We start from the raw sequence: 27,136 nt of genomic DNA, 5'->3' as shown, positions 1-27,136 counted from the left end.
GATTAATGAAAAAAATTGTTTAGATCTCCAATTTGTACTTTTTTTAAAAATCTTGTTGTTTGACTGCCTCACCTTGTATATGCCGTATGTTTGACTGTTATAGGTGCATCGGAAAGGGGAAGGCGGAGGGACTAGGAAACAAGCAAATAACCCCAATAAACATAGGTAAGGGAACTAGTGGTTCCCCGATACGACGTATGTACAAGTGCAGTCATGCCAATGTTACAACACTGTTAATATTTAAGGCTTCGCGTGTGATGCAGCTTTGATGAAAGGATGCGTATATTGCTCTCAGCGGCCAAACAATACAGAAAGGAAGGCCAGTAGCTGACCGTAGGTGGATAGTGTGGTCCGATGAGTTGAGATTTTGCCTGTTTCCAAACTAGGCAAGGCCGTTTGTAACAGCTGGCTATCGCTCACCGAAACAAACTTGTGGATTGTGTTCCTCGCCGAATTGATGGCACTTTAGAGGCTGGAGGCGGTGTTACACAGTATGAGAGTGATTTGTTCTGATGACTTGTCTAACCAGGACCCTACCTATTTTCCTAGAATTCGTCTAAGTGTGACGAAACAAGTTTACGATCTCGAGAGAAAAGGTATGTACCGGTAAAGTTCAGCGTACCTCACACAGTGAGTGTTATTGTAAGAGGAGATTAAATCCACGATGACCATCAAATTTTTTGGGGCAGATCATATTCGCTTCTTTATGTCGACTAACATTTGAGAGTTTCTAAAGCGATTTTCATAGCGCCGAACAACGGAAATCTAATTTGACGCCGCCAGAAAATCGAAAACATTTTAGACAAGGGAGTTGTCACGATAAACTTGGATCCCACTTCCGTCTTAATTCGTGATCAGAAGATGGGATGTCGTTTAATTAGATTATCTCTTTAAGTATGTGCGGCATTAAACCCACTACATTCACATTTCATTACAGCGTGTGACCATTCGTTTTGTTGGGTGGGGGGGGGGGGGGGGGGGGGGGGTTGAAGAGGGGAGAGAATCGTGCCACCGCACAGTAGGGCAGGTGGACAATGAAACTTTTTTACATCAAATAGGAAGTGTGAGAAAGTTCGAAAAACAAATCATTCATAAAATCCGGTGGAAATTATCTACGGAATTGCGAAACAGATCACACATGAAACGCAGGATTTGGAGACCTTGTGCGTCTTTCAAAATAGTAGAACTTGCTAGTGACAATGTCGCCAACATAATCTCTGCCGTGCGCCTAAACAATCTTGAAATGTACGTATGTCGGCTTGAAGGCCTCTACGGGAGCTAGAAACTTTATATAAAGTAAATAAAGATTATCAGTATATTATGACCTAACAGCTCTTAAACAGCAAACTTGAACGCTTAATAGCAGTAGCATTGAAAAAATCACTTTGTAATAAGTAAAGAATAGTGAAATATTCACTGTAACTGTTGCACTTCTGTTTCACTGACTGGCGCCCAACACCTGGCTGTGGTCTTAAAGACGTACGTGTGTTCAAGCCGGAAACAAGAAACAGGTGTAAGTGTCATACGTGACAAGACGACGTCGCGGATGAATGTCTTGTGGCAGGGGAAAAAAAAGGGGGGGGGGTTGGCTGAAAAGTTTCTCGAAATCCCTGTAGCTGGCCGTGTTAGTGAGTCAACAAGATACGAATTTTCCTGTAATCAGTCAAACAGTAGATGTGTCTGCATCACTAAGTGGTATAAAATTTGTAATACCAGGAGTTGTCCTTTTGTTTGACGTCAGATCCTTATAGGTTTAGCAGCTTAGGTGATACATTGTCGCTTGCTTTTTCAGGTAGATTGGTTCCATGTGTCTCGATGCTAATAGGCAAACGTAATACCTTCTAATCACAGGTGGGCATTTGATACAGTCACTTTTGAGCTCTTGATAGTAATATATTTCTCGCATGCTACTGTGCAGATAATGATGATGATACTACAGACCGATCGCTTGTGAGCAGGCTATTCAACATACATTTTAATCTTGCTCGTATTCAGTCTTTCGAATTATTTTTCAAGTGTCACTTTATCTTAGCCTGATCTTCGTAATCACTTTTCCTATTTGATTAGTTGACGCTTATCTGCCTCGCATGTGCACCTGCACAATTACAAACGCTTCAGTAATTAAATAAATGTTTCAAGATGTTCGTTCGCTCGAAACAAAACGTAAGCGACATCCTCAAATGTTCTTCCATGATATTGTATATGCAGATACAGTTTGATGTAGCTTGTATGTGGCTAATGCTATATATGGGTTAAAAAGGAAGAAAGTAGTTTGCATGTTTTCATTCACGTGATGAGTTACGGAATCATGTTTTCGGAAAACTGGATTTACGCCGGATAGTATTTTCAGAATAGAGAATTATACAAAATGCAACCAATGTCTTCGCAAACTCCTCCATCGTTGGAAAAAAAATGCGTCGCTTTGAAGGGTGGATTTGTAGTTTCATGGTCGCAACTTGATTTTTTCGTCATGCTAATTAAAGCTATGGTTATATCTCGTAAGTACTGCGTGTTAACATACATTGTTTCAAACAAACAGTGTTTGCCAAGTAGCACCTCATTTATGTGTCTCATAAATCTTGGCCACAATTGTCTATTGAACTACTTGTGCTTCTATAGTCTAAAATTTGTTAATTTCCCGACATCGATTGCACATAAATGCTGAGTTTTACAGGTAAATGACGTTCATGTATCGTAGAACACACATGTCTCCGTACTTTGTTTCAAGTTGCTCTGACTTCGTAGATCTTGTTCAATTAATATTTTAGTTTCCCTAGGGATTAATTTAGATTGTTGCGGACAGTAAGTTCGAAACAATTTCGTCCCTAAATATTTAGAAGACTGACAAATCGCTAATTTGTTACATACAACAGCTTCAAACGCGATGTTTTTCGGGGCACTTTCACTTTGGCGGACTAGGAAATTTTCCTGTACCACCGCAGCATCCAAATCCATTCAAATTATAAAAATTGATGTACGTATGTATGTATGTATGACATCTCTTACTATCCCACTGGACCAATTTCAATCAAACTTGGTAAACAAGTAATTTACTGTCTGGAAAGAATCAGTGCGAGGTTAAGCAACCACTCGTCAAAGTAGTGGTGGTGGTGGTGGTGGTGGTGGTGGTGGTGGTGGTGGTGAGAAAGCAGTGTAGCTGACGACGCGAAAACAACCGTAAAACCGGCACATAAAGTATGATGTTTTAATTTATTATCTCTTTACTAATAACTGTGTGCGTGACACATTGTGCAGACAGTATACACAGAATGGGCCCCAAAAATTACATCATTTTACGACACTTAGTTCAGGAAATCCGTCATAAATACTTAATGCGTGAAAAACTAGAGCATAGTGCAAGACGTTTAAATATTACTTCGCTGCTAGCAACGCTATTCACAATACATTTCCCAGACAGCATCCACGTCTGTCGCTGAAAGTACCTGCAAAAAATATATCGTTGTACGACACGTAGTTCAGGAGATGTATTAAGTTGCGTGAAAATGAATCTGCAGGGCTGAATTCTCTAGACATAAAGGTGAAATATGTGTACAAATAAGCGTAAAATATCTTAAATATGATCTGAAATATATTTGACACACGCGCATGCGAGCAAAAGCACGTGTAAAAGCTAAGGCGAATCAAATTTGGTATACATTTTAGTTACAGTCTGGAAAGAAGTAATCTAGGGTAAGAAGCACCACCCTCCTATTGGTGAGAGTGTGATAACGTGAAGAGCGGAGAGGAGACGGGCAGACAACGAGCGGAAAAGCGGAGATTGGCACAGATAGGAGGGGGAGGAAAGGGACAGAGAGAGAAGGTCGGAGGAGGCAGAAGACGGGACGGGAATAAGTACATACCCGCGCAATACCGGGTTTCGCAGTTAATACTTTATTAAATCAATTACACGTCCATACGATCGAGTGGAGTGCAAAATCTGAAAAATAGTAGTGGCTATTGTCACAATCCAACGATATCTCTATGCGTTGCTCTGTTCAAATTCAGATACAGAAGGCAACGTGTTAGGATGTCCATAAAACGCGTGTACAAAATCCGCGGTGCTTCAAAACGGTATCTGCCCAGCGACATAGTGGCATTCATAATATGCAGACAGCTTACTACTGAACCGAAGTGTATACAACTTTGATCCCCGACGACCATCTCAGATTTTGCTGCAACGACAAGGCATAGGTTCAAATAGCTCTGAGCACTATGGGACTTGACATCTCAGGTCATCAGTCCCCTAGATTTAGAACTACGTAAACCTAACTAACCTAAGGACATCACACACATCCATGCCCGAAGCAGGATTCGAACCTGCTACCGTAGCCGCAGCGCGGTTCCGGACTGAAGCGCCCAGAACCGCTTGACCACAGCGGCCGGCGAAGTCATAGGAGAGAGTCGGTTAAGACTGTTTGAGACCACCTTTGAAGCTATTTTGATACAACGTAACGTAAACACTATTCGCACTTTAGGCCATAGGCCTGTTCGACTGATTTGCTGCTTCCTAAAGGCAGTACGAGGAGCGATCTTTGGTGATGGAACATGTGGTCAGCATTGGCCATTCCTTCCGGCCGTTAGTGCCTGTATACGAATCGTGGCAGGCTTCCATTTCTTTATTCGAGCACATCCTATTTTGGATTCCAGAGGCTGAAAGAACCCCCTTCCAAACATCCCTACTTAAGAAAAAAAAACTGTGGTTGTACTGGGAATCGAACCCGGGTCTTTCCGCACCGAAGGCTAACCAGGTGGCTTCGGAGGTGGTAGTGTAACAAGTAAACAGCCGAAATGTTGTACCAAGAGCTTGTGTGCCTTGCGTCTGTTTTCTTTCCAAATACCTTTTCAGTCCATCGTCAGCGAAGTACTCTCGACGGAAGCGTCTGGGGAGGAGGTATTAATGCCGCAGAGTCAAATACGTATTTCCGGGCTGCGAGGAGGTGGTCGCGGCGCGCTAACGATTGTTTTGTGTCGCCGTCTCTCTCTCTCTCTCTCTCTCTCTCTCTCTCTCTCTCAGCTGTCCCCTCGACGCGAGGGCACTTGACTGCGCGCGCCGCCGCCTGTCTCTTGTTTGCACACAGATAGCCGACACGGCTGCTTGTTGCTTCGCGCCTACGAGTATTCCTGTCGCCAGTTGCTCCTCTTCCGGGATCGCATGCCAGCTGCAAACCACCGGACTCGTTTTTCGTAACACTCTCCCCCTGTTTACATTCCACTCCTGTGGAATGTGTTTGATTACTGTCCATACGAAAACTGATCGAAGGCCAGTCAAACAGTATTAATGATCTACTCAAAAAAAGTGACGTAATTAATTTTGAGATGAAAACGGCTAATCGCTCTGTGGTCGAACTTTCTTGTGTTACAAAATAACGTCTTATTTGTGTCGCTAGTTATTACATTGCTAAATACTTAATGTTGGAGCCCACAACGGATTGTTTCGCCAGTGACGTCATCCACCCCGTGTACGCGAATGGGAGTCATCGTTATGAATTAACTTTGGGTAAAGTGCTCACTAGACGGTCAATAATATTGTTGAAGTTTTCCCTAGACTGCACAGTAATATTGTGCAAGATTATTGCGTACGAGATGTTGGGCGATCAAGACAGTGCTGCTGTGATAATTGCTGTACGTTTTTGCAAACAAAAAATGGTGGATGGAAAAATTGGTTCAAGGAGTATCAAAGATCACTCACGAAAATCTAAGATTGAACGAATACTATATAATCGTAACTTTTTGTGTGTCGATGGTCCAAACTCTGACACGAAACTGTAAATAATTGCCCCCTTGCGTGCGCATCCCATACATAGCCACTTGACTCCCCCCTCCCATCACAACCCCACCCCCTCCCCTCATGGAATCTGGATTATGGAGCTTTTATCCATTAGAAAATATAATGAAGTGATTTCCTGTGATTCTGCTGAATTTCTTGTTTAGCCAAATGTGGCTACTTGCAGTGAGATACGGCTGCAGCAATTGCTGTACAATTGGTTGGCTGTTGGTTTTAAGTATCAGAGTAATCTATTTACAATAAAAATTGAGTCGGTAACCATCAGTTCTTTGCGATTTAGTAAGTGTAAAATTTATTTCTTGTGGTATGACACATCTCGAAAGTGACCAACTCGTTTCAGTCAAACCGAACGGAGTAGCACTGTGGACACGCATTCGGGAGGACGACGGTTCAAATATGCGTCCAGCCATCCTACTGTAGATTTTCCTAAATCGCTTAAGACATATGCCGGGATGGTTCCTTCAGAGGGGCACGGCCGCTTTCCTTTTTAATCCTTCCAAAATTAGAGGATGTGCTCCGCTCCTTCTCTGATGACCTCGTTGCCGATGGGACGTTAAACATCGATTTCCTTCCTCCTCCTCATTTCAATCAAAACTGACAATTTGTTTCTTGCACATCCTTCCCCTGGATAAATTTTTGTGGTAACCCATATCTCCAGCATCAAAAAACAATACAATTAGAGAAGCAGTTCCACAAAGCGCTTTATTTCTCTCTCGAAGACTTGAAATTTACAAGTGCAGTTTCACTTTAAATTGTTTGAGACGTAATTATGGGAACACATCATGCAATAATACGTACACTAAAGCTTTATATTCGGGTGATTAGTGTACACACGATCATATATGTACTTTGCACTAATTCATTTTTAACAGCTTCCTCCCTAGCCGTTCCCTGTAACTTCTGAACAACAAATCATTTTATTCTTAACATATCGGTGTTTGTGCTCATATGCTCTGACATCCACATTGCCAGTAGTGAACTATACGTTTCGATGCTCTTTCGTCTTGTGTTGGTTAATTACAACAATTAGCAGTGATAGCAAAAATCCGTACCACGCTAGACACTGCCAGGAATAATGTCATCACTGCCCGTAGATGGCACAATATTTCCAGCCAGCGCAAGAAATTTCAGAAGTTTTTATGTTCTTACTATTATGGCGCATCCTCCCAGTCTCATCCGTTCAAGTTCAGTATTATTGCTCGTAAGCAAATATTCTACATCTACATCCATACTCCGCAAGCCACCTGACGGTGTGTGGCGGAGGGTACTTTGACTACTTCTATCGGTTCTCCCTTCTATTCCAGTCTCGTATTCTTCGTGGAAAGAAAGATTGTCGATATGCCTCTGTGTGGGCTCTTAATCTCTCCGATTGTATTCTCATGATCTCTTCGCGAGGGAGCAATTTACTGCTTGACTCCTCGGTGAAGGTATGTTCTCGAAACTTCAACAAAAGCCCATACCGACCTGCTGAGCATCTCTCCTGCAGAGTCATCCACTGGAGTTTATCATCTCCATAACGCTTTCGTGATTACCAAGTGATCCTGTAACGAAGCGTGCTGCCCTCCATTGGATCTTCCCCCTCTTCTATCAACCCTATCTGGTGCGGATCCCACACTGGTGAGCAACTTTAAAGCAGTGGGCGAACACGTGTACTATAACCTACTTCGTTTTCGGATTGCATTTCCTTGGGATTCTTCCAATGAATCTGTCTGCCATCTGCTTTACCGCCGACCAACTTTATATGATCATTCCATTTTAAATCACTCCTAATGTCTACACCCAGATAATTTATGGAATTAACTGCTTCCAGTTGCTGACCTGCTATATTGTAGCTAAATGATAAAGGATCTTTCTTTCTATGCATTCTTTCTATGTATTGCGCTGTATTTTTCACGTCTCGGGAGAGGAGGGGCACTTACGGTTGTAAATCAGTATAGCGTGGAAACGCGTTTAGCAACTACATTGTGAAGATTTTGGGGAGCATTGTTAGGGCCAAAAGTGACACAATAAAACGTAAATGGAAATCGGGATTAAATAGAAAATCTCGAAGTGATGGAAAATATCTGATGCGCTCTGGATTAGCAGAAAATACAGAAAAAGGAAATCAGAGGGAAGTGGAAAGCCTAAAAAGTCCAGTGCTGAGCGAATGCGACAGTTACGCGACGTCGGAAATGAAATAAAAAAAAGGCACAAAGCAATTATGTAGCTGGCCGCTTCGGACGTACAGCGCCCTACAGATCAAACGTGCACGCTTCATATGCATTAGTATTTGGGAGGCAACACCTTTGTCTCCCGAAACCCCGCGTGATTTGCGCCGACCAAGCTATACGGAAACGTACACCCACGTGGTGCCTTGTGTTGACGATAGTGGTAACGTCAGGAGGAACCAGAAGAGACAGGGTGTTCAGGGACCGACAGTGGCGGCGCATCCACTCAGTGCAGTTCAGCGGAGTTTTACTTGTCAGTGGAAAGGAATACACTGCTGTACAAGGATGAGGCCATTTGTGAGCATGGCCCACCACAGTGGACGGTTCTAAAACAGATATCCTTGTTCCTTGTCGACGCACGTAGAGAAGCAAACGTTGACATCGCCCCACTATCTGCTGTGACGTTAGCTGTGGGGTACATAATCTGACTCAAAAATTGCCGATTCTCGTACAGTTCATTATGCTGAAACTTCCTGGCAGATTAAAACTCTGTGCCGGACCGAGACTCGAACTCGGGACCTTAGCCATTCGCGGGCAAGTGCTCTACCAACTGAGCTACCCAAGCACGACTCACTCCCCGTCCTCACAGCTTTAATTCCGCCAGTACCTCGTTTCCTACCTTCCAAACTTCACAGAAGCTCTCCTGCGAACCTTGCAGAACTAGCACTCCTGGAAGAAAGGATATTGCTGTGAGGACGGGGCGTGAGTCGTGCTTGGGTAGCTCAGTTGGTAGAGCACTTGCCCGCGAAAAGCAAAGGTCTCGAGTTCGAGTCTCGGTCCGGCACACAATTTTAATTTGCCAGGAAGTTTCATATCAGCACACACTACAATGTAGAGTGAAAATTTCATTATAGTTCATTATGCTGTTGGCGTGTGCACTGTGTAAAGTTGCGCCGATATGCGCTTCTGCACACACTTTTCTGTCGTCGTTTTGCAAACATTATTTTACGAGAAACAGGACTGCAGGCGCCTCATAGACACTGAAACAAATGAATGGTGAAGGTTGAAAATCTGTGGCAGCGCGGGACTCTTAACTTGGTGCTCCGCTTCGGTAGAACAGTTGCCTGAACCGCTTCGGTCGACGGGACGTTAAATATGATCTCTTCCTCCGGCACGCTTCCCAGTCTCCCAAATTATGAACCTGTCACGGACAAGTAGTGCCTTCATGTAGTTGCAGTCTCACAGGGGTTCAGAAGATGCGGTACAAACGCACTGAAAGTACTACAGCCGTCCTCGCTCCTATACGGGGTGTCCCACATAAACTTCTCACCGCCAATATCTCTGGATCCACAATAGATATTGACAAACGGCCTGCAGAAGTGTGAATGTTCGGCAGAGGCTCACGAAAGTAAAAACTAAGACACATTCTAAACCGCGTGCAAATATATACGAGGGCTGTTCAACAAAGAATGATCACAATTGTTTTTGGTCATAATTTCTCGCTCAAAAATTTAATCTTATAATATTCTGGCAGAGTATTGTGAAACAAACACGTCTTAGTAGTTTCATTGTGGGGCTCCTGGTTCCCGCCTGTGAGAGGCAGGCAAGGTCAGACATGTTCAGTATCGCCTACCGCTGCAATGGCTGTAACACGCGAGGTACAATGTGCGGCTTGAAATTCTGCTTTCGTCTCAACAAATCTTCAGCTGAGGCCTATACAATGTTACAGGAGGCCTATGGAGAGTCTGTTCTTCCCTACATCACTGCTCGAAGGTAGTTTAAAATGTTTAAAGAGGGGAGACAATTTCTAAGAACGGTGGACCCGATGCTCCAGTTACTGCTATTACGGAAGAAAACATCAACACTGCTGGTGTCATTGTGAGAGAGGATCCACGAATTATCTTAGTATCACTTTCTGAAATACTGAACATTTCCGTGGGTGCCACCCACATGTTGGTGGCAGAAAAATTACACGTGGGACGTGCTTGCGCGCTATGGGTTCCGAGACTCGTTTCCCGAACAAAAGGTCATGCTTGCAGGTCTGCATGCAGTAAAAGTTGATGTTAGATGAAGATCCGGAGTTTCTTTCAAATATAATCACTGCTGATGAAACTTGGCTACATCATTTTGGTCCTGAGAACAAACAGAAAAGCTCAGTGTGGAAATCTTCATCACAAACCCCTAAAAAAGCATAAGTGGTTGCTTCTGCTGGGAAAGTTATGGTCATCTCATTCTTTGATATTCATCGAATGGTTTATCAACATGTACCTGCACATACATCAGAAATTGGACAGTAACTACAGGTATGCCCTGAGAACATAGCAAGTCCATGTTAGACACAAAAGACGACATTTCCGTGAAGCAGGCTGGATGCTGTACCACGATCATACGCGGCAGTATATTGCCAGTGTTGTTGCTGACTATCTTGCAATAATCAACGTGAAGTGCATCCCTCACCCTCCATATAGTCCGGATTTATATGCACGTGACTCTTTTCTATGCCCTAATATGAAGAAACGCCTTCGTGGGAGGCATTAACAATCATCAGAAGCAGTGATGAACGCTGCAGAGGCTATTCTGAAGGACCTCTCAAAAAATAGTTTCCAGCATGTATCTGAAGACTGGCGGAGACGCTTGGACAAGTGCATCGTTTTCATGGGAGACTACTTTGAGAACGACCATCAAAATTATGAGGATGAGCAAAGGTATGTTGTCAACAAAAAAATCATTGTCTATTGAACAGACGTCGTATTTATGGACACTCCGTGTTATTCCTTGTTGTTGTGGTGGTGGTGGTGGTGGTGGTGGTCTTCAGTCCTGAGACTGGTTTGATGCAGCGCTCCATGCTACTGTATCCTGTGCAAGCTGCTTCTTCTCCCAGTACCTGCTGCAACCTACATCCTTCTGAATCTGCTTAGTGTATTCATCTCTTGCTCTCCCTCTACGATTTCTAACCTCCATGCTGCCCTCCAATACTAAATTGGTATTCCTTGATGCCTCAGAATATGACCTACCAACCGATCCCTTCTTCTAGTCAAGGTGTGCCACAAACTCCTATTCTCCCCCATTCTATTCAATACCTCCTCATTAGTTATGTGATCTACCCATCCAATGTTCAGTATTCTTCTGTAGAACCACATTTCGAAAGCTTCTATTCTCTTCTTGTCCAAACTATTTATCGTCCATGTTTCACTTCCATACATTGCCACACTCCATACAAATACTTTCAGAGACGACTTCCTGACACTTAAACCTATACTCGATGTTAACAAATTTCTCTTCTTCAGAAACGCTTTCCATGCCATTGCCAGTCTACATTTATCCCATGCATATGTTATTCCATATGCAATCAATAACACGAGAAATCCCCTGCGGGTTCGGGGGTACGAATAGGCCCGCGGTATTCCTGCTTGTCGTAAGAGGCGACTAAAAGGAGTCTTCAAAGTTTCGGCCTTATTTGATGGTCCCCACTTGGGTTTGACCTGCCATTTTCAAAATTTCCGTTGTTAGTGCGTGCCATTTGGGGAAGGACGCCTTACGTGGTGTTTTTCTATTGGTCCATCGTGCACCTCCATATTGCATGCTATCTATTGTCGTGTGGAGGGATTTACACCCATGTCTTCTGGGTTGCCTCCTCGTCTTGTGCGCAATCCCCTTCTTAGCGCCCACGGCAACTGTGAACCCTTTCAACACCTAAAATCCAGCACGGTAGCCAGTCCGTTGTGGTGGGGTCGTCATGTACCCTCTTGGTGGTAGCCCCCTGACCACGCAGGGATTGCACTACAGATGCCAGAGCTGTTTCCTCCCCATGCATGCCAAGGAGTATGTGCCCATCTTGTCTGGGGCACGGGGACTCCGGGCAATGGGATGTCGGCCAGGTACCCGTTGCTTTGGCTGGGTGGCGCCCTTGGGGAGAGCCCTCGTTCGGAGTAGGTGGCATCTGGGCGGATGTGGCGCAATGAAGCGCAATAAATCTCACCAAGCTGGTGGTCGCACTGCCACCAGCGTCTCTAAGCGAGGCAAAATTGAATTCGATGCTGCACAATATGATCCTCAGTCGTTCCCCTCGTTGGCTGCGCCATGGGAGGGACGCAGATCTAGTGCCAAGCAGGAGCCTTATGTACCACAATACCTTGTCTGCAGCAGGACTGATGGTGACTCCTTTCTTTCGACAAAGCCTATGTTTTTTGTGGAAGACCTGGAGGATAAGTTTGGGGAAGTGGCGGGGTTGTCTAAAATGAGGAATGGGTCCATCCTCCTCAAGACGTCCTCCCCAGCCCAGTCACGGGCGTTGCTCTTGTGTGATAAGCTGGGAGACGTCCCTGTTACCGTCACTCCCCACAGTAGCTTAAATATGGTCCAGGGGATTATTTACCATCGCGACCTCTTGTTACAGTCCGATGACGAGCTGAGAGCTGACTTGGAACGACGTGCTGTGCATTTTGTTCGTCGTGTGCACAGAGGACCCAAGACCAACAGGGTGGCCACCGGTGCCTTTATCTTGGCCTTCGAGGGTGCTGTATTGCCTGAGAAGGTCAAGGTAATGGTTTACCGTTGTGACGTCAAGCCATACGTCCCTCCCCCGATGCGGTGCTTCCAGTGCTGGAAGTTTGGGCATATGTCCTCCCGTTGCCCATCCAGCGCCACATGTCGAGGTTGCGGACGCCCCTCCCATCCCGATTCTCCATGTGCGCCTCCGCCTGTCTGTGTCAACTGTGGGGAACACCACTCTCCATGCTCGCCGGACTGCCCCTTTCTTCATAAGGAGCGGAAGATTATGGAATTTAAGACCCTGGACCGGCTTACTTATCGCGAGGCAAAACTGAAATTTGAAAGGTTGCATCCTGTCCCTCTTCGAACTTCTTATGCTGCAGCTACGTTATCGTCGCCCTCGCGGGCGGCAGTTGTCGCCTCCTCTGTGCCGCCTTCAGTTGGCCCTCGGGGCCGTCCATCTCTGTCTGCCCCCCTTGTGTCTGGGGGCAAGCCTTCCTCTGTTGCCCCCTTAGCATTTGGGGGTAAACCCCCTTCTGTCACTCCCCCCGCACATGCTTCAGGAGTGACATCTGCTCCAAAACCAGGGGGCTCGATCCCTCCCCCTCCTCCTTCTCTGCTGGCGTCGTCTCCGCCGGCGTCGTCTCTGCCGGCTCGTCTCTCGCGGAAGGGGTCCCACGGGGCCCTCCCTTCTTCCGTTTCTTCTGCTACCCCGCCGGATGTCAGCCAGTGGCTGAAGGTTCATCCACCTGCTGGTCGTAGGGCTTCTGCGTCGTCGTCAGCCTCCGACGCTCCTTCAGAGAAACTCTCCCAGCCCTCTAAGCCAAAGGACAGACGCGAGGAGGAGGACCGGAACGTGTCCAAGAAGAAGGACGCTCCGGCAGTTTCAGTACCGCCTGCTGTCAATAGCTCTGGCTCTGGGGATGCGGTGGAGATCCTCGCCTCTGCCGCGGATCTCGCCCTCACGGAACCCTCGGGGACCTCTCCTATGGACACAGCTGACTCTCGCTCAGCGGCGGCCGTTGACTCTGCGGCGCCGTCTGCCTCTTAGTGGACTTAACGCCCTCCCAGTCCCTTCCTGCTTCCATTCTCCAGTCGAATTGCGGCGGTTATTTCCGCCACCTGCCTGAGCTCCGGATGCTTTTGAGTGTTTCCCCTGTTCTGTGCATTGCTCTTCAGGAAACTTGGTTTCCAGCAATGCGGACCCCTGCCCTTCGCGGTTATCGGGGATACTATAAGAACCGCGCTGACTGTCAACGAGCTTCAGGTGGAGTTTGCCTCTTTGTTCACCACTCTGTCTGTAGCTCACTAGTACCCCTTCTGACGCCTTTAGAGGCAGTCGCTGTCAGGATTGAGCTCTCGCTGGCTATTACTGTTTGCTCTGTTTACGTTCCTCCGTATGGGCAACTCCCCCGACATGTCTTGGCTGCGCTGTTGGCTCAACTCCCGCCGCCATTGCTGCTTCTGGGCGATTTCAATGCCCACAACCCTCTATGGGGTGGGACTGTCTCCGATGACCGCGGTCGCGCTGTGGAGCATGTGTTGGCTCAGCTCGACCTTAGCCTCTTGAACACCGGTGCTCCCACGCATTTCAGTGTGGCCCATGGCTCGTTCTCGGCCATCGATCTCTCTCTTTGCAGCCCTGGACTTGTCCCATCCCTTCACTGGAGAGTGCATCCTGATCTGTGTGGTAGTGACCATTTTCCCATCTATTTGTCACTGCCCCAGTTTCATTCTTCTGGGCGCCTGCCCCGCTGGGCTCTCAACAGGGCTGACTGGCCGGCTTTTACTTCCGCTGCCACCATTGCTTCTCTCCCACAGGGTGACATTGACGAGGTGGTCCGTGTCTTGACCTCGTCAATTATTTCTGCGGCCGAGACTGCCATCCCTCGCTCTTCTGCACTCCCTCGGAGGAAGTCTGTCCCCTGGTGGTCGCCGGAGATTGCTGAGGCTATTCGCGACCGTAGGCGGGCTCTCCAGCGTCATAAGCGGCACCCGTCTCTGGAGACCCTCATCGCCTTTAAGAAGCTCCGTGCCTTGGCCCGTCGTCTTATTGCACGGCGTAAGCAGGAATGCTGGGAGAGGTACATTTCGTCCTTGGGCTCCCGTGTCTCCCCGTCGCTCGTGTGGTCCCGCATCCGGCGGATTTATGGATACCAGACCCCTATGGGTGTCCCTGGAATCTCCCTGGACGGCGCTGTCTGCACGGACGCTGCCACCATTGCTGACCACCTTGCCACGCACTTTGCTACGAGCTCTGCGACTGCAACTTACCCTCCTGCCTTTCGCTCTCTAAAGGAGCGCGCCGAGCGGACGCCGTTATCGTTCCACACACGTCGTTCTGAAAAATACAATGCTCCTTTCAGTGCGAGGGAATTCCTCGCTGCCCTCGCCAATTGCCCTGATACAGCGTCAGGACCGGACTGCATCCACGCGCAGATGCTGCAGCATCTCTCCAGGGACTGCCAGAGACACATCCTCACCATCTTTAACCGCATTTGGAGCGAGGGCGTGTTCCCGTCGCAATGGCGAGAGGGTGTTATCGTTCCCATCTTGAAGCCCGGTGCGGACCCTCTGGCGGTGGACGGCTATCGTCCCATTACACTAACCAACGTTTTGTGCAAATTGCTCGAACGTATGGTGGGGCGGCGTTTGTGTTGGGTCCTTGAGTCGCGCGGTCTCCTCGCTCCATCCCAGGGTGGCTTCCGTCAGGGCCGGTCTGCTGCGGACAATTTGGTGCGGCTGGAATCTGCTATCCGTACGGCCTTTTCCCGCCGTCAGCATCTCGTTGCTGTATTTTTTGATTTGCGGAAGGCATATGACACAACATGGAGGCATCACATCCTTGCTACGTTGCGCGAGTGGGGTCTTCGTGGTCAGCTCCCAGCTTTTCTTCAAAACTTTTTATTGCGCCGCTCTTTCCGGGTGCAAGTCGGTGCCGCCTCTAGTTCATCTTATATACAGGAAAATGGGGTCCCGCAGGGCTCGGTGTTGAGCGTTTCCTTATTTCTAGTGGCCATTAATGGTCTGGCTGCAGCCGTGGGGTCGTCGGTGTCTCCTTCTTTGTATGCCGACGACTTCTGCATCTCATTTAGCTCAACGACTACGGGAGTCGCCGAACGCAGGCTGCAAGCAGCCGTTCGCAAGGCGGCATCATGGGCTCTGACTCATGGATTTCAGTTCTCTGCGGCCAAGACTCGAGTTATGCACTTCTGCAGGCGTCGGACGGTCCACCCTCATCCGGAACTTTACCTCGACGGTCACCTACTTGAAGTGGTGGACACTAGCCGCTTCTTAGGACTCGTCTTTGATGCCCGGCTCACATGGGTTCCTCATATTACTCAGCTGAAGCAAAAGTGCTGGCAGCACGTCAACGCCCTCCGCTGCCTGAGCCACGCGTCTTGGGGTGCAGATCGCAGCACGCTGTTGCGATTGTACAGAGCCCTTGTGCAGTCCAGGCTTGATTATGGGAGCCTGGCCTATGGGTCTGCATCGCCCTCAGTGTTGACGTTGTTGGACCCCATACACCACTGTGGGGTTCGGCTTGCAACTGGTGCTTTCCGTACGAGCCCCGTGGATAGTCTGCTGGTGGAGGCCGGGGTTCCCCCGCTGCGGATTCGCCGCCACCGACTGCTCGCCGACTATGCTGTCCACGTGCATTGCTCACCGGGCCATCCCAATCATCGCCTGTTTTTCCCTGCCAGGGTCCTCCCTCTGCCCGACCGGCGACCTAGGTCTGGGCTTTCCATTGCTGTCCGCGTCCAGTCCCTGCTGTCTGAACTGGGGTCGTTCCCTCTTCTGCCGCCCTTCCGGGCCTGTGCACCCACGCCTCCCTGGTGTATGACCCGTCCGTCCGTCTGCCTGGACTTGGCACGGGAACCCAAGGACTCGGTTCCGCATGTGGCCCTCCGTCACCGTTTTCTTACGCTCGTCGCCTCATTTTCAGGCTGTGAGCCTGTCTACACTGATGGTTCCCTGGTGGATGGTCGTCCTGCCTACGCTTTTGCTCACGCTGCCCATGTTGAACAGCGCTCCTTGCCGGCTGGCTGCAGTATTTTTACTGCAGAGCTGGTGGCCTTATTGCGCGCTCTTGAGCATATGCGTTCCTGCTCAGGTACGTCCATCGTCATCTGCAGTGACTCCCTGAGCAGCCTCCAGGCTATCGACCGCTGCTATACCTCTTCTCCTCTGGTATCCTTTATTCAGGAGTCTGTTTTTGCCATTACCCGCTCTGGTCGTTCGGTGGTCTTTGTTTGGACGCCAGGTCACGTTGGCATCCCGGGGAATGAACGTGTCAACAGGCTGGCCAAAGGGGGCGGTCGACGCCCCCACTTTGGCGATCGGCCTCCCGGCTCGTGATTTGCAGCTGGCGTTGCGCCGTAAGGTGCTTCAGATGTGGCGTGACGAGTGGCGTAGCCTGACTTCTCCGAATAAACTGCGGGCTGTTAAGGAGACGACCGATGTATGGCAGTCCTCCCTGCGGGCTTCTCGCAGGGACTCTGTCATCCTGTGTCGGCTCCGCATCGGCCATACCTACCTGACGCACGGACATCTTTTGCGTCAGGAGGATCCCCCCCTGTGTCAGTGTGGGTCCCGGTTGACGGTCGCCCACATTTTGTTGGAGTGTCCCCGCCTGCGCACCCTCCGGCAGACTTTTAATCTCCCGGGCACGTTGCCTTTGGTTTTATGCTACGATGCCTCCATGGCTGACGACGTTTTAAATTTTATCCGTGGTAGTCCTTTTTATGATTCCATTTAGGGGGGACCTGTCCCTTTCCCTTTCTCTGTATCTTGTCCTCGAGTGTCCCATTGGTCGCAGATTTTAATGTGTGTATTCGGGTGGTTGACTCTTTCCCAATTTTTGTTCCCATGGTCAGTCAACCAGTCTCCGACCCTCTTATTTTCTTCCGTTTCTTTCTGTCCGGTGTTCGTCTGTACTCTTCTCGTCTCTAGTGTTCGCTGCCACATTGGTGTTCTTTCAGTGACTGGGGGGAGGGACGTCTCCTCCCCCCTTGGGGTTTTACCTGATCCGTAAATTTTGTTTCGCTGGTTTTTTGGAATGGGGGACTGATGACCTTAGCTGTTTAGTCCCCCTTAGACATCCCAACAACAACAACAACACGAGAAATCATAAAAATAATGGCGTTGGTTGCATCGCAATACGTCAGTTACATCCAGAGAAATTAGAACGCGGGGTTGACAGGTGAAAAGAACGAAACGCTCCGCTATTGCACTTCCCACTCCCGCACGTTGCTCATAATCGCGGTGTGACTGACATAAGTATTCTTACTTTCACTATTATCATGAGGGCCGAAAGTGATAACATGGATTCCTGCTACAAACAGTGATATGTATATAACGGTGTCCCTCGTGGACGTTCATTTTATATATAGCTATGTACAGACTATGGAATAGTATCGGCCGGTGTACGCTGCCCATGTCAACCCCTCCCCCCCCCCCCCCCCCCCCCCACCGCGCCTCTGCAGTTGTGTACAGGAATAGGCCGCAATCGCTGCTTTGTGTGGGAACGGCTCAGTGCGAAAGTGTGGAAGGACGTATTGGTACTGTACATTGTAATTGGTGTAACTGTTGTAATCGTGGCATTAATTTTCCTGACCATTCGTTCTAGGCATTCAACATGGTATTTACAAATGAGGAAGTGGTTGCCATGATATTACTGTGCGGTGAATGTCACCAAAACTGCAGAAGTAAATGATAAAAATACTGTAGTGGTTAGTAAAAAAGAAAAAGAGAAGAAAATGTGGGAAGAAATCGTGAATAAAAAGGGGTTTTTAAAATCGTTAATGACCTTAAAAAAGGGAAAGAATGAAATGCAAGTCGGACTTCGTATTACAGAAAAGTTATCGGACTTTGTGATTCGGAAAAGCTATTGTTGGGGAGGTCCTTGTGGCGTTCCTTAGCTAATGTCAAACCAATTTCCACTACGAAAATTATTTGAAAGAGAATAGAGAATAACGAAATGTGATTAACAGGGGGAAATGGCGTAGATAAGAGTTCATTCTTTACCATGTTAACATGTCTTCTCTCGTGCGGCGTCCAGGTCTTGTTCTCCAAAAATTTACTGTTTCATTTCTGCGTGAAAAGTCGTACCTGCTCCGAAATTTTGCAATCGTCCTGGAATCACTAATTTATACAAATCAAAACCATCTTGGTATCGAATGCAATTTATTTTACGTTGCTACTTCCATCCTCTGAATTTCATACCAACTTCAACGATAGGTCTGCATATCAATCAGTTTTTTCGTCTTAATCCGACCACGACTAGCTAATAAGTAAGTTAAGCTTGCGCTCTCAAAGACAAAAGCGGGTAGAAAAACAAAAAGAGTTAAAATTTTAGTACCTTCATTTTCTTATATATTTTCTCTGCCGTCGAGCGCTCGTACAGCCGTGACGGTATAATTTATACCTGAGGGAACGAGTGTAGCGCGGCGAAATTCAAAGTCCCGCTACAATACCCGTGTGCTTGGCACGTTCTTTTTGATGCTTTGCGCCGATTGTAGTTCATTTTCAGAGTACTTTGCCAGAAAGCATTCTTATACTATTAGTTCATGATAAACTAGTTCTTTTATGTGCGGGTTATATAAAGCAGTTGAAAAAGTTAGCCGCGCCACGTAGCCGCGGGGTTTAGGGCGCCTTGCACAGTTCGTTCGGCTCCCCCCATTAGAGGTTCGAGTTCTCTCTCGGGCATGGATTGTGTGTTGTCCTTAGCGTAAGTAGTGTGTAAGCGCAGGGACCGATGATCTCAGCAGTTTGGTCCCATAAGATCTTGCCACAAATTTCCAGAAGTTACCCAATTTTCATGAACGTTCCGACGACAAACACATTTTTAACAATTTCTTGGCAGTTTATATACGGTAGTGTTAATTACTTTTGAAAGGAACTACTCCCTTCCTTCTTCAGTATATTAAATAGGCACAAAAATTTTTGCTTATTTTATTTTAAAATTGTTCTCGAGAGCTAGGCGACTTGAACACAATAGCTAAAATCGTGAAGATTTGATAAAAATTTTGCTAATTTCATTAGAAGCCAACGGCCTTACCGCAATGGTAGCACCGGTTCCCGTCAGATCACATTAAGCGCTGTCGGGCTGGGCTAGCACTTGGATGGGTGACCATCTGGTCTGCTGAGAGCTGTTTGCAAGCGGGTTGCACTCAGCCCTTGTGAGGCAGACTGAGGGGCTACTTGATTGAGAAGTAGCGGCTCCGGTCTCGTAAACTGACATACGGCCTGGAGAGCGGTGTGCCGACCACATGCCCCTCCACATCCGCACCCATTGACGTCTGTAGGCTGAGGATGATGCGGCGGCCGGTCAGTACCGTTGGGCCTTCCGAGACCTGTTCGGACGGAGTTTAAAAATTTCATTAGGAACAGAAGTTATGGGTAGACTCGAACAACATGCAAGTATGCTGATATGTTTCGGGAACTGAAATGGGAATCTCTGGAGGGAAGGGGACATTCCTTTTGAGGAACACTGTTGAAACATTTAGAGACCCGATATTTGAAGTTGACTGCAGAACGGTCCTACTGCCGCGAACATACATTTTGCTTAAGGACCACGAAGATATGGTACGAAAAATTACGTCTCGTATAGAGACATATGGACAGTCATTTTTCCTCGTGTTTGCAAGTGGAACAGGAAAGGAAATGACTAACAGTGGTAACGGCGCCCTCCGTGTGCGGAATGTGTATGCAGATATCGTAATCTCCTGGTGCGGTTCGGGAGGCTTTCAGGAGGGATGTTTTTGCTCCACGAAAAAGCTCCAGCTATCGATGCTGGTTCTCTTGGGGTATTAGATCTACTCCAACCCTCTGTATTTTTTCTGAAATAGCGCCCAGTGACTTCGTCCCGTTTCTTCACGTTGAGGAACTATTACAGACAGACATTTCCGGAATGACTTAGAGTTGATTTCCGTCGTGGAAAGTGAAACGTCCCCTTTGAAAAATTGTACACGACTGGTCTATGTGAAACGTCCTCTTTGAACAATTATACACGAATGTGCTTTAACTGACACACAATATTTTTAGCGCAACGCAATCTGACTTTCAAAAATCCCTACGACGAATGGCCCTGACTAACATTCACCTATACCTTTCACAAATCACTTACCTCACCAAAAATCTTCGTTACTCGAACTACTGCAATACAGGGAGCGCCGCTACTGCCAGCTAACTAAAAGATTCAAACTACGGAAGTCACTAACTACTGGATAGGCACAGTTAGCAAATGAAAGATTTTAATACAGAACAAACAATGTATTTACCTTAATAGTCATAATATATATATCAGTTCATGACACCAATTCTTACAAATTTCAAAACTCTGCCATCTCTCTCCCCACGTCCACCACTGCTGGCGGCTCACCTCCAACTGTGCAACGCTACGTGCTGTTAGCCTCCAGCTGCCGCTGCCCAACACTACAATGGCAGACAGCAATGCAAACCAGCCACAGACTGCGCACAGCACAGCCAGTGATTTTTCATACAGAGCGCTATGTGGCATTACCAATAAGAAAACCTAAACAGCCTACTTACAAAAGTTTCCTCACGAGCTAAATTGCAGACTTCCACTATCATCTCCCACCTACCCCACCCCTAGCTTCACCCAAGTCATCCATAGTTACGAAAAATATCTCGCATTAAAGAGTAAATAAGAGGACTCAGGGCTGACAGTGGTCCATCTTCTGACGGACTGGCCCCTTTTAGCCCCCTTGCGGCAGTCCTTTAATTTACCAGCTGCACTTCCTTTAATTCTAGGTGACGATGCCTCTATAGCTGAGTTTTATCACTCTCTCTAGTGTGGACGCTCTCGCATGATTTCCCAGGCTACACCCTCTCCAGCGACTTTTAATTGTGACGTGGTTACCAAAATAGTGTCTTTAATGGTAACAAGTTGTGTTGGTACCTCTATCAAAGCTTTCCAGCTGGAAGTTCTTCGTATGTAGTTGAGTGGTTGTCCTTTTACCTGATCCATCAACCACTGTAGTCTGTTTTACTCTAGACAACTATTTGCTCTGCTCCTTTGAAGTGTCCTCTATTTTATGTTATTGCGGTGTTCATTTTAGCTCTGTTCCCCTTGGTGTTTCCTCCCTCTGGGTGCAGAGGTTACGCTTCTCCTGTATAGGCCTTTTACCCTATGTCTGTTTGGAACGGGGGACTGATGACCTCGATGTTTAGCCCCCATCAAACCCCCAGAACCAAACCAAAAGAGGACTACCACCATCACCAAATTTGATGAACGTAACTTGACTTTTCCGAAGTAGTGATTAAAACTTCGCGATTACTTGTACATCGCCTTCTGCTGTATAGTAAAACTCCCATGGTTCAACAATAATTAGTGGGTTCCTAAGTGGACCTTACGACGAATGCCTACACAGGAATCACGTAACGAATTTTTTAAGCTAAAATTCGTACGCATCAAACACTTCGATGTATCTAAAGGTATTTGCTGCTGTTCGGAAGACTGCTACAGACTGAAGGGTGATCAACAGGTGGTACTGAAACAGTACGCTGAAAATAGTATGTGACGTTGGGGCTTCAATTAGCAGCTATGCAAGTTGCACAGGGAGATTGACGCCGCTCACCAAACGCTCTTCAATTGTGTACGCTTCGACGGCAACGGTATGCATAACTTCCCGCTGCCTGAAACGACTTCCTGGTGTTCCATAGACATGTGTCGTGCCTCTTTATAATAATAGTCATCGCCTAGCGTTTCTGAGTATTCAGATTATTGTTCGGATTGCTGGAAGGCCGTGCAATCTGAGCTGATGCTTTCTGTGCCGGAAAAGCTTTGCGCGACGACCACAATGTGGGGTCATTTGGGGTCAATGCCGGTGGATGTTCGGTGACGTGTCGGAGCAGTTTTTTCAGCTGTTGCCAAATACACAACCGCAGAAAGTGTGGTTAGCGTCGCCACCGTTGGACTGTGTACTTTCCGTTATCGAATGAACTCGTAGTCACCTTAAGTGCAGACTAACTGCGTTGGACGTTTATCACATGACATGTCTGGGTCGGCTTGGGGAACATAGCATGCCTTACGAACAGTATGGAAAGAAAAGTAGGACAATTTGAGTTATAAGTTTTCTTTTGTGTCGTATCACTGTGCCGGATCTGGCCGCCCCTGAATTTTACGGAACATCGCCGGCCGGATTGGCCGTGCGGTTCTAGGCGCTACAGTCTGGAGCCGAGCGACCGTTCCAGTCGCAGGTTCGAATCCTGCCTCGGGCATGGATGTGTGTGATGTCCTTAGGTTAATTAGTTCTTAGTTCTAGGCGATCAGAAGTCGCATAGCGCTCAGGGCCATTTGAACCATTTTTGCGGAACATAGTCTTTGGCATAAGCTAAAAGCAATACATACAATGCATATCATATTGCAATAATGTAAAATACGACAGTCACAAGGCACTACTCAGTATACTATAAAAAACCTGTCTTTTGTAATACAGGCACCACCAGTAATGGGTAAATGTCCGAAACTACCCGGTGGAAAAAAAAAAAAACCTACCGTCCGACGCATCACTCATAGTACCATGTGCAACATTTCTTGCATTCTGCCTTTTCCAGAGTAGGGCGTGTCTCAAAAATCCAGTCCTTTCTTCCCCTTCAAAAGGCTTAGGAGAAATACACTTCCTCTGACCTTAATGTTTTTTGATATTTCTGCCCACGGCCTCTCAACCACTGCTCGGCGTTTAGTCTTCTTGGGATAAACAACACGCTTCTTTCTGCATCGGACTCCTGTTTCCACCTGCCATAGCTGGTCTTGAATTTGGACCCTGGTTCCACCTGCCATAGATGGTCTTGAAATTGGACCCTGGGTGTTTCCTGTGCTATTCTATAAAACAGCTTTTCAGACATTGCCAGGCGATTTAGAGGAAGAACTCGTGCCCCTCTGAAACCACTTACAGCATAGAACAAAAATCAGCTTATGTCAGGTACCTAATTACGGCATTGAATTGTATGGAACTGGAGACCTAGAAAACGACGGAGAGGCTTCTTCCCCGCTGTAGCCGTCAGTGGTTCACAACTCCACTACAGGCTACAGCAGTCCACCCACCCCGCCGCCGCCCCACACCGAACCCAGGGTTATTGTGCGGTTCAGCACCCAGTGGACCATCTCCCTTCCCCCAGGAACATCTCACACCAGAGCCGTGTGCCCCAAATGTGTGTGTGGTGGAGTAATTGTGGTGTACGCGTACGTGGACAGTGTGTTTGAACAGGCCACTACTTTTCAGTAACTCTACGGTCCAACAGATAAGGTCACGAACCCAGGAAAGGTACTGCAGGCTACATCGTACCTTTCATCGCCAGATTTCGATTCACTGTCCAAGCTGATACATTCTACGATTATTTCACGCAGTGATGCTTGTCCGTTAACACTTGACGACTGTGTGCAAACGCCGCTGATCTCGGTGGTCAAGTGAAGGCCGTCGGCCACTGCGTTGCTTGAAGTTTGGTTTACACGCCACACTCTTTACACTGAAAATCTCAGAGTACGGAATTCCCAACGATTCCGGAAATGTTACATGCTCTTAGTTCCAACTGCCATTCAGCGTTCACAGTTTAATTCCCGTCGTGCGCCCATAATCACATCGGGAAACCTTTTCACATGAATCATCTAAGCAAAAATGACAGCGCCGCCTATGCACTGCCCTTTTTATATCTTGTGTACGCTATACCACCACCATATGTATTATATGTGCGTATCGCTATCCCATGACTGTTGTCACATCATTACGTAACTGGCGTTCTGTGAAAGAAGGCTCTTTCACAGCACTGGCTCATTGAAGACTTATCAAAAACCTGCTGTTTTCTGTACAAGCTGATATAAATCAATGTCAGTTATTGACGTATTTGCGATTAGAGCCTTCAAGGCATTGAGATAAGATAAAAACAGCAATAACATCTGTTAACTGTAGTGTAGGGGTTAGAGATGTGCAGGGTTAAGCTGGCAGATTGCCAGTCATTTGCTTTCTCCAAATACTTTTATATTCGCCTTTAAGTTTTCTGAAGTACTTCTGTGCTTTCTCAGTAGGTAAATAGAAGTGTATTTTGAAATATTGACTGTTATATAAGTAAGAAGGCTCTCCGTTCAGGAATGAGTTTTTCGATTTTGTGAAGGCGCCAGGGAAAATGGACAAACAAATTGTAGGATTGCGATGTGTCACTGGCTAATTCCGTCGCCATTTCGAACAATTTACACTATAAACAGAACAACTCGGCGAGCGTATGGATATCAGAGCAAATACACAGTTTAATACACACAGTGTTAACAGTTTAACATCGAGTATAGATATAAGTGTTAGGAAGTCGTTTTTGAAAGTATTTGTATGGAGTGTAGCCATGTATGGAAGTGAAACACGGACGATAAATAGTTTGGACAAGAAGAGAATAGAAGCTTTCGAAATGTGGTGCTACAGAAGAATGCTGAAGATTGGATGGGTAGATCACATAACTAATTAAGTATTGAATCGGATTGGGGAGAAGGGAAGTTTGTGGCACAACTTGACCAGAAGAAGGGATCGGTTGGTAGGACATGTTTTGAGGCATCAAGGGATCACAAATTTAGCATTGGAGGGCAGTGTAGAGGGTAAAAATCGTAGAGGGAGACCAAGAGATGAATACACTAAGCAGATACAGAAGGATGTAGGTTGCAGTAGGTACTGGGAGATGAAGCAGCTTGCACAGGATACAGTAGCATGGAGAGCTGCATCAAACCAGTCTCAGGACTGAAGACAACAACAACACACAGTGAAACAGTAGCAGTTTTTGTTGTTGTTGTTGTTGTCTTCAGTCCTGAGACTGGTTTGATGCAGCTCTCCATGCTACTCTATCCTGTGCAAGCTGCTTCATCTCCCAGTACCTACTGCAACCTACATCCTTCTGAATCTGCTTAGTGTACTCATCTCTCGGTCTCCCTCTACGATTTTTACCCTCCACGCTGCCCTCCAATGCTAAATTTGTGATCCCTTGATGCCTCAAAACATGTCCTACCAACCGATACCTTCTTCTAGTCAAGTTGTGCCACAAACTTCTCTTCTCCCCAATCCTATTCAATACCTCCTCATTAGTTACGTGATCTATCCACCTTATCTTCAGTATTCTTCTGTAGCACCACATTTCGAAAGCTTCTATTCTCTTCTTGTCCAAACTAGTTATCGTCCATGTTTCACTTCCATACATGGCTACACTCCAAACAAATACTTTCAGAAACGACTTCCTGATACATAAATCTATATTCGATGTTAACAAATTTCTCTTCTTCAGAAACGCTTTCCTTGCCATTGCCAGTCTACATTTTATATCCTCTCTGCTTCGACCATCATCAGTTATTTTACTTTCTAAATAGCAAAACTCCTTTACTACTTTAAGTGTCTCATTTCCTAATCTAATTCCCCCAGCATCACCCGATTTGACTACATTCCATTATCCTCGTTTTGCTTTTGTTGATGTTCATCTTATATCCTCCTTTCAAGACACTGTCCATTCCGTTCAACTGCTCTTCCAAGTCATTTGCCGTCTCTGACAGAATTACAATGTCATCGGCGAACCTCAAAGTCTTTACTTCGTCTCCATGAATTTTAATACCTACTCCAAATTTTTCTTTTGTTTCCTTTACTGCTTGCTCAATATACAGATTGAATAACATCGGGGAGAGGCTACAACCCTGTCTCACTCCTTTCCCAACCACTGCTTCCCTTTCATGCCCCTCGACTCTTATGACTGCCATCTGGTTTCTGTACAAATTATAAATAGCCTTTCGCTCCCTGTATTTTACCCCTGCCACCTTTAGAATTTGAAAAAGAGTATTCCAGTCAACATTGTCAAAAGCTTTCTCTAAGTCTACAAATGCTAGAAACGTAGGTTTGCCTTTTCTTAATCTTTCTTCTAAGATAAGTCGTAAGGTCAGTATTGCCTCACGTGTTCCAACATTTCAACGGAATCCAAACTGATCCTCCCCGAGGTCTGCATCAACCAGTTTTTCCATTCGTCTGTAAAGAATTCGCGTTAGTATTTTGCAGCCGTGGCTTATTAAACTGATAGTTCGGTAATTTTCACATCTGTCAGCACCTGCTTTCTTTGGGATTGGAATTATTATATTCTTCTTGAAGTCTGAGGGTATTTCGCCTGTCTCATACATCTTGCTCACCAGCTGGTAGTTTTCTCAGGACTGGTTGTCCGAAGGCCGTCAGTAGTTCTAATGGAATGTTGTCTACTCCGGGGGCCTTGTTTCGACTCAGGTCTTTCAGTGCTCTGTCAAACTCTTCACGTAGTATCGTATCTCCCATTTCGTCTTCATCTACATCCTCTTCCATTTCCATAATATTGTCCTCAAGTACATCGCCCTTGTATAAACCTTCTACCTTCCACCTTTCTGCCTTCCCTTCTTTGCTTAGAACTGGGCTGCCATCTGAGCTCTTGATATTCATACACTTGGTTCTCTTCTCTCCAAAGGTCTCTTTAATTTTCCTGTAGGCAGTATCTATCTTACCCCTAGTGAGATAAGCTTCTACATCCTTACATTTGTCCTCTAGCCATCCCTGTTTAGCCATTTTGCACTTCCTGTCGATCTCATTTCTGAGACGTTTGTATTCCTTTTTGCCTGCTTCATTTACTGCATTTTTATATTTTCCACTTCAAACGAACCGCTTTTTGGCGGGTTCGTGCTTGGCTACCATGGAGCCCTCAGCCTTTGCAG

General features: G+C 46.7%; 1 protein-coding gene across 1 annotated transcript in view; it reads left to right on the top strand.

Moving 5' to 3' along the window:
* LOC126281290 (phospholipid-transporting ATPase ID) overlaps positions 1-27,136 on the top strand; it is a 1,237,896-nt gene that overhangs the window by 187,140 nt on the left and 1,023,620 nt on the right.

The sequence above is a fragment of the Schistocerca gregaria genome, chromosome 7, assembly GCF_023897955.1.
Source record: "Schistocerca gregaria isolate iqSchGreg1 chromosome 7, iqSchGreg1.2, whole genome shotgun sequence".
Classification (NCBI taxonomy): Eukaryota; Metazoa; Arthropoda; class Insecta; order Orthoptera; family Acrididae; genus Schistocerca; species Schistocerca gregaria.
The sequence above is the reverse complement of the archived record's forward strand: the minus strand, read 5'-3'. Positions and strand labels throughout refer to the sequence as shown.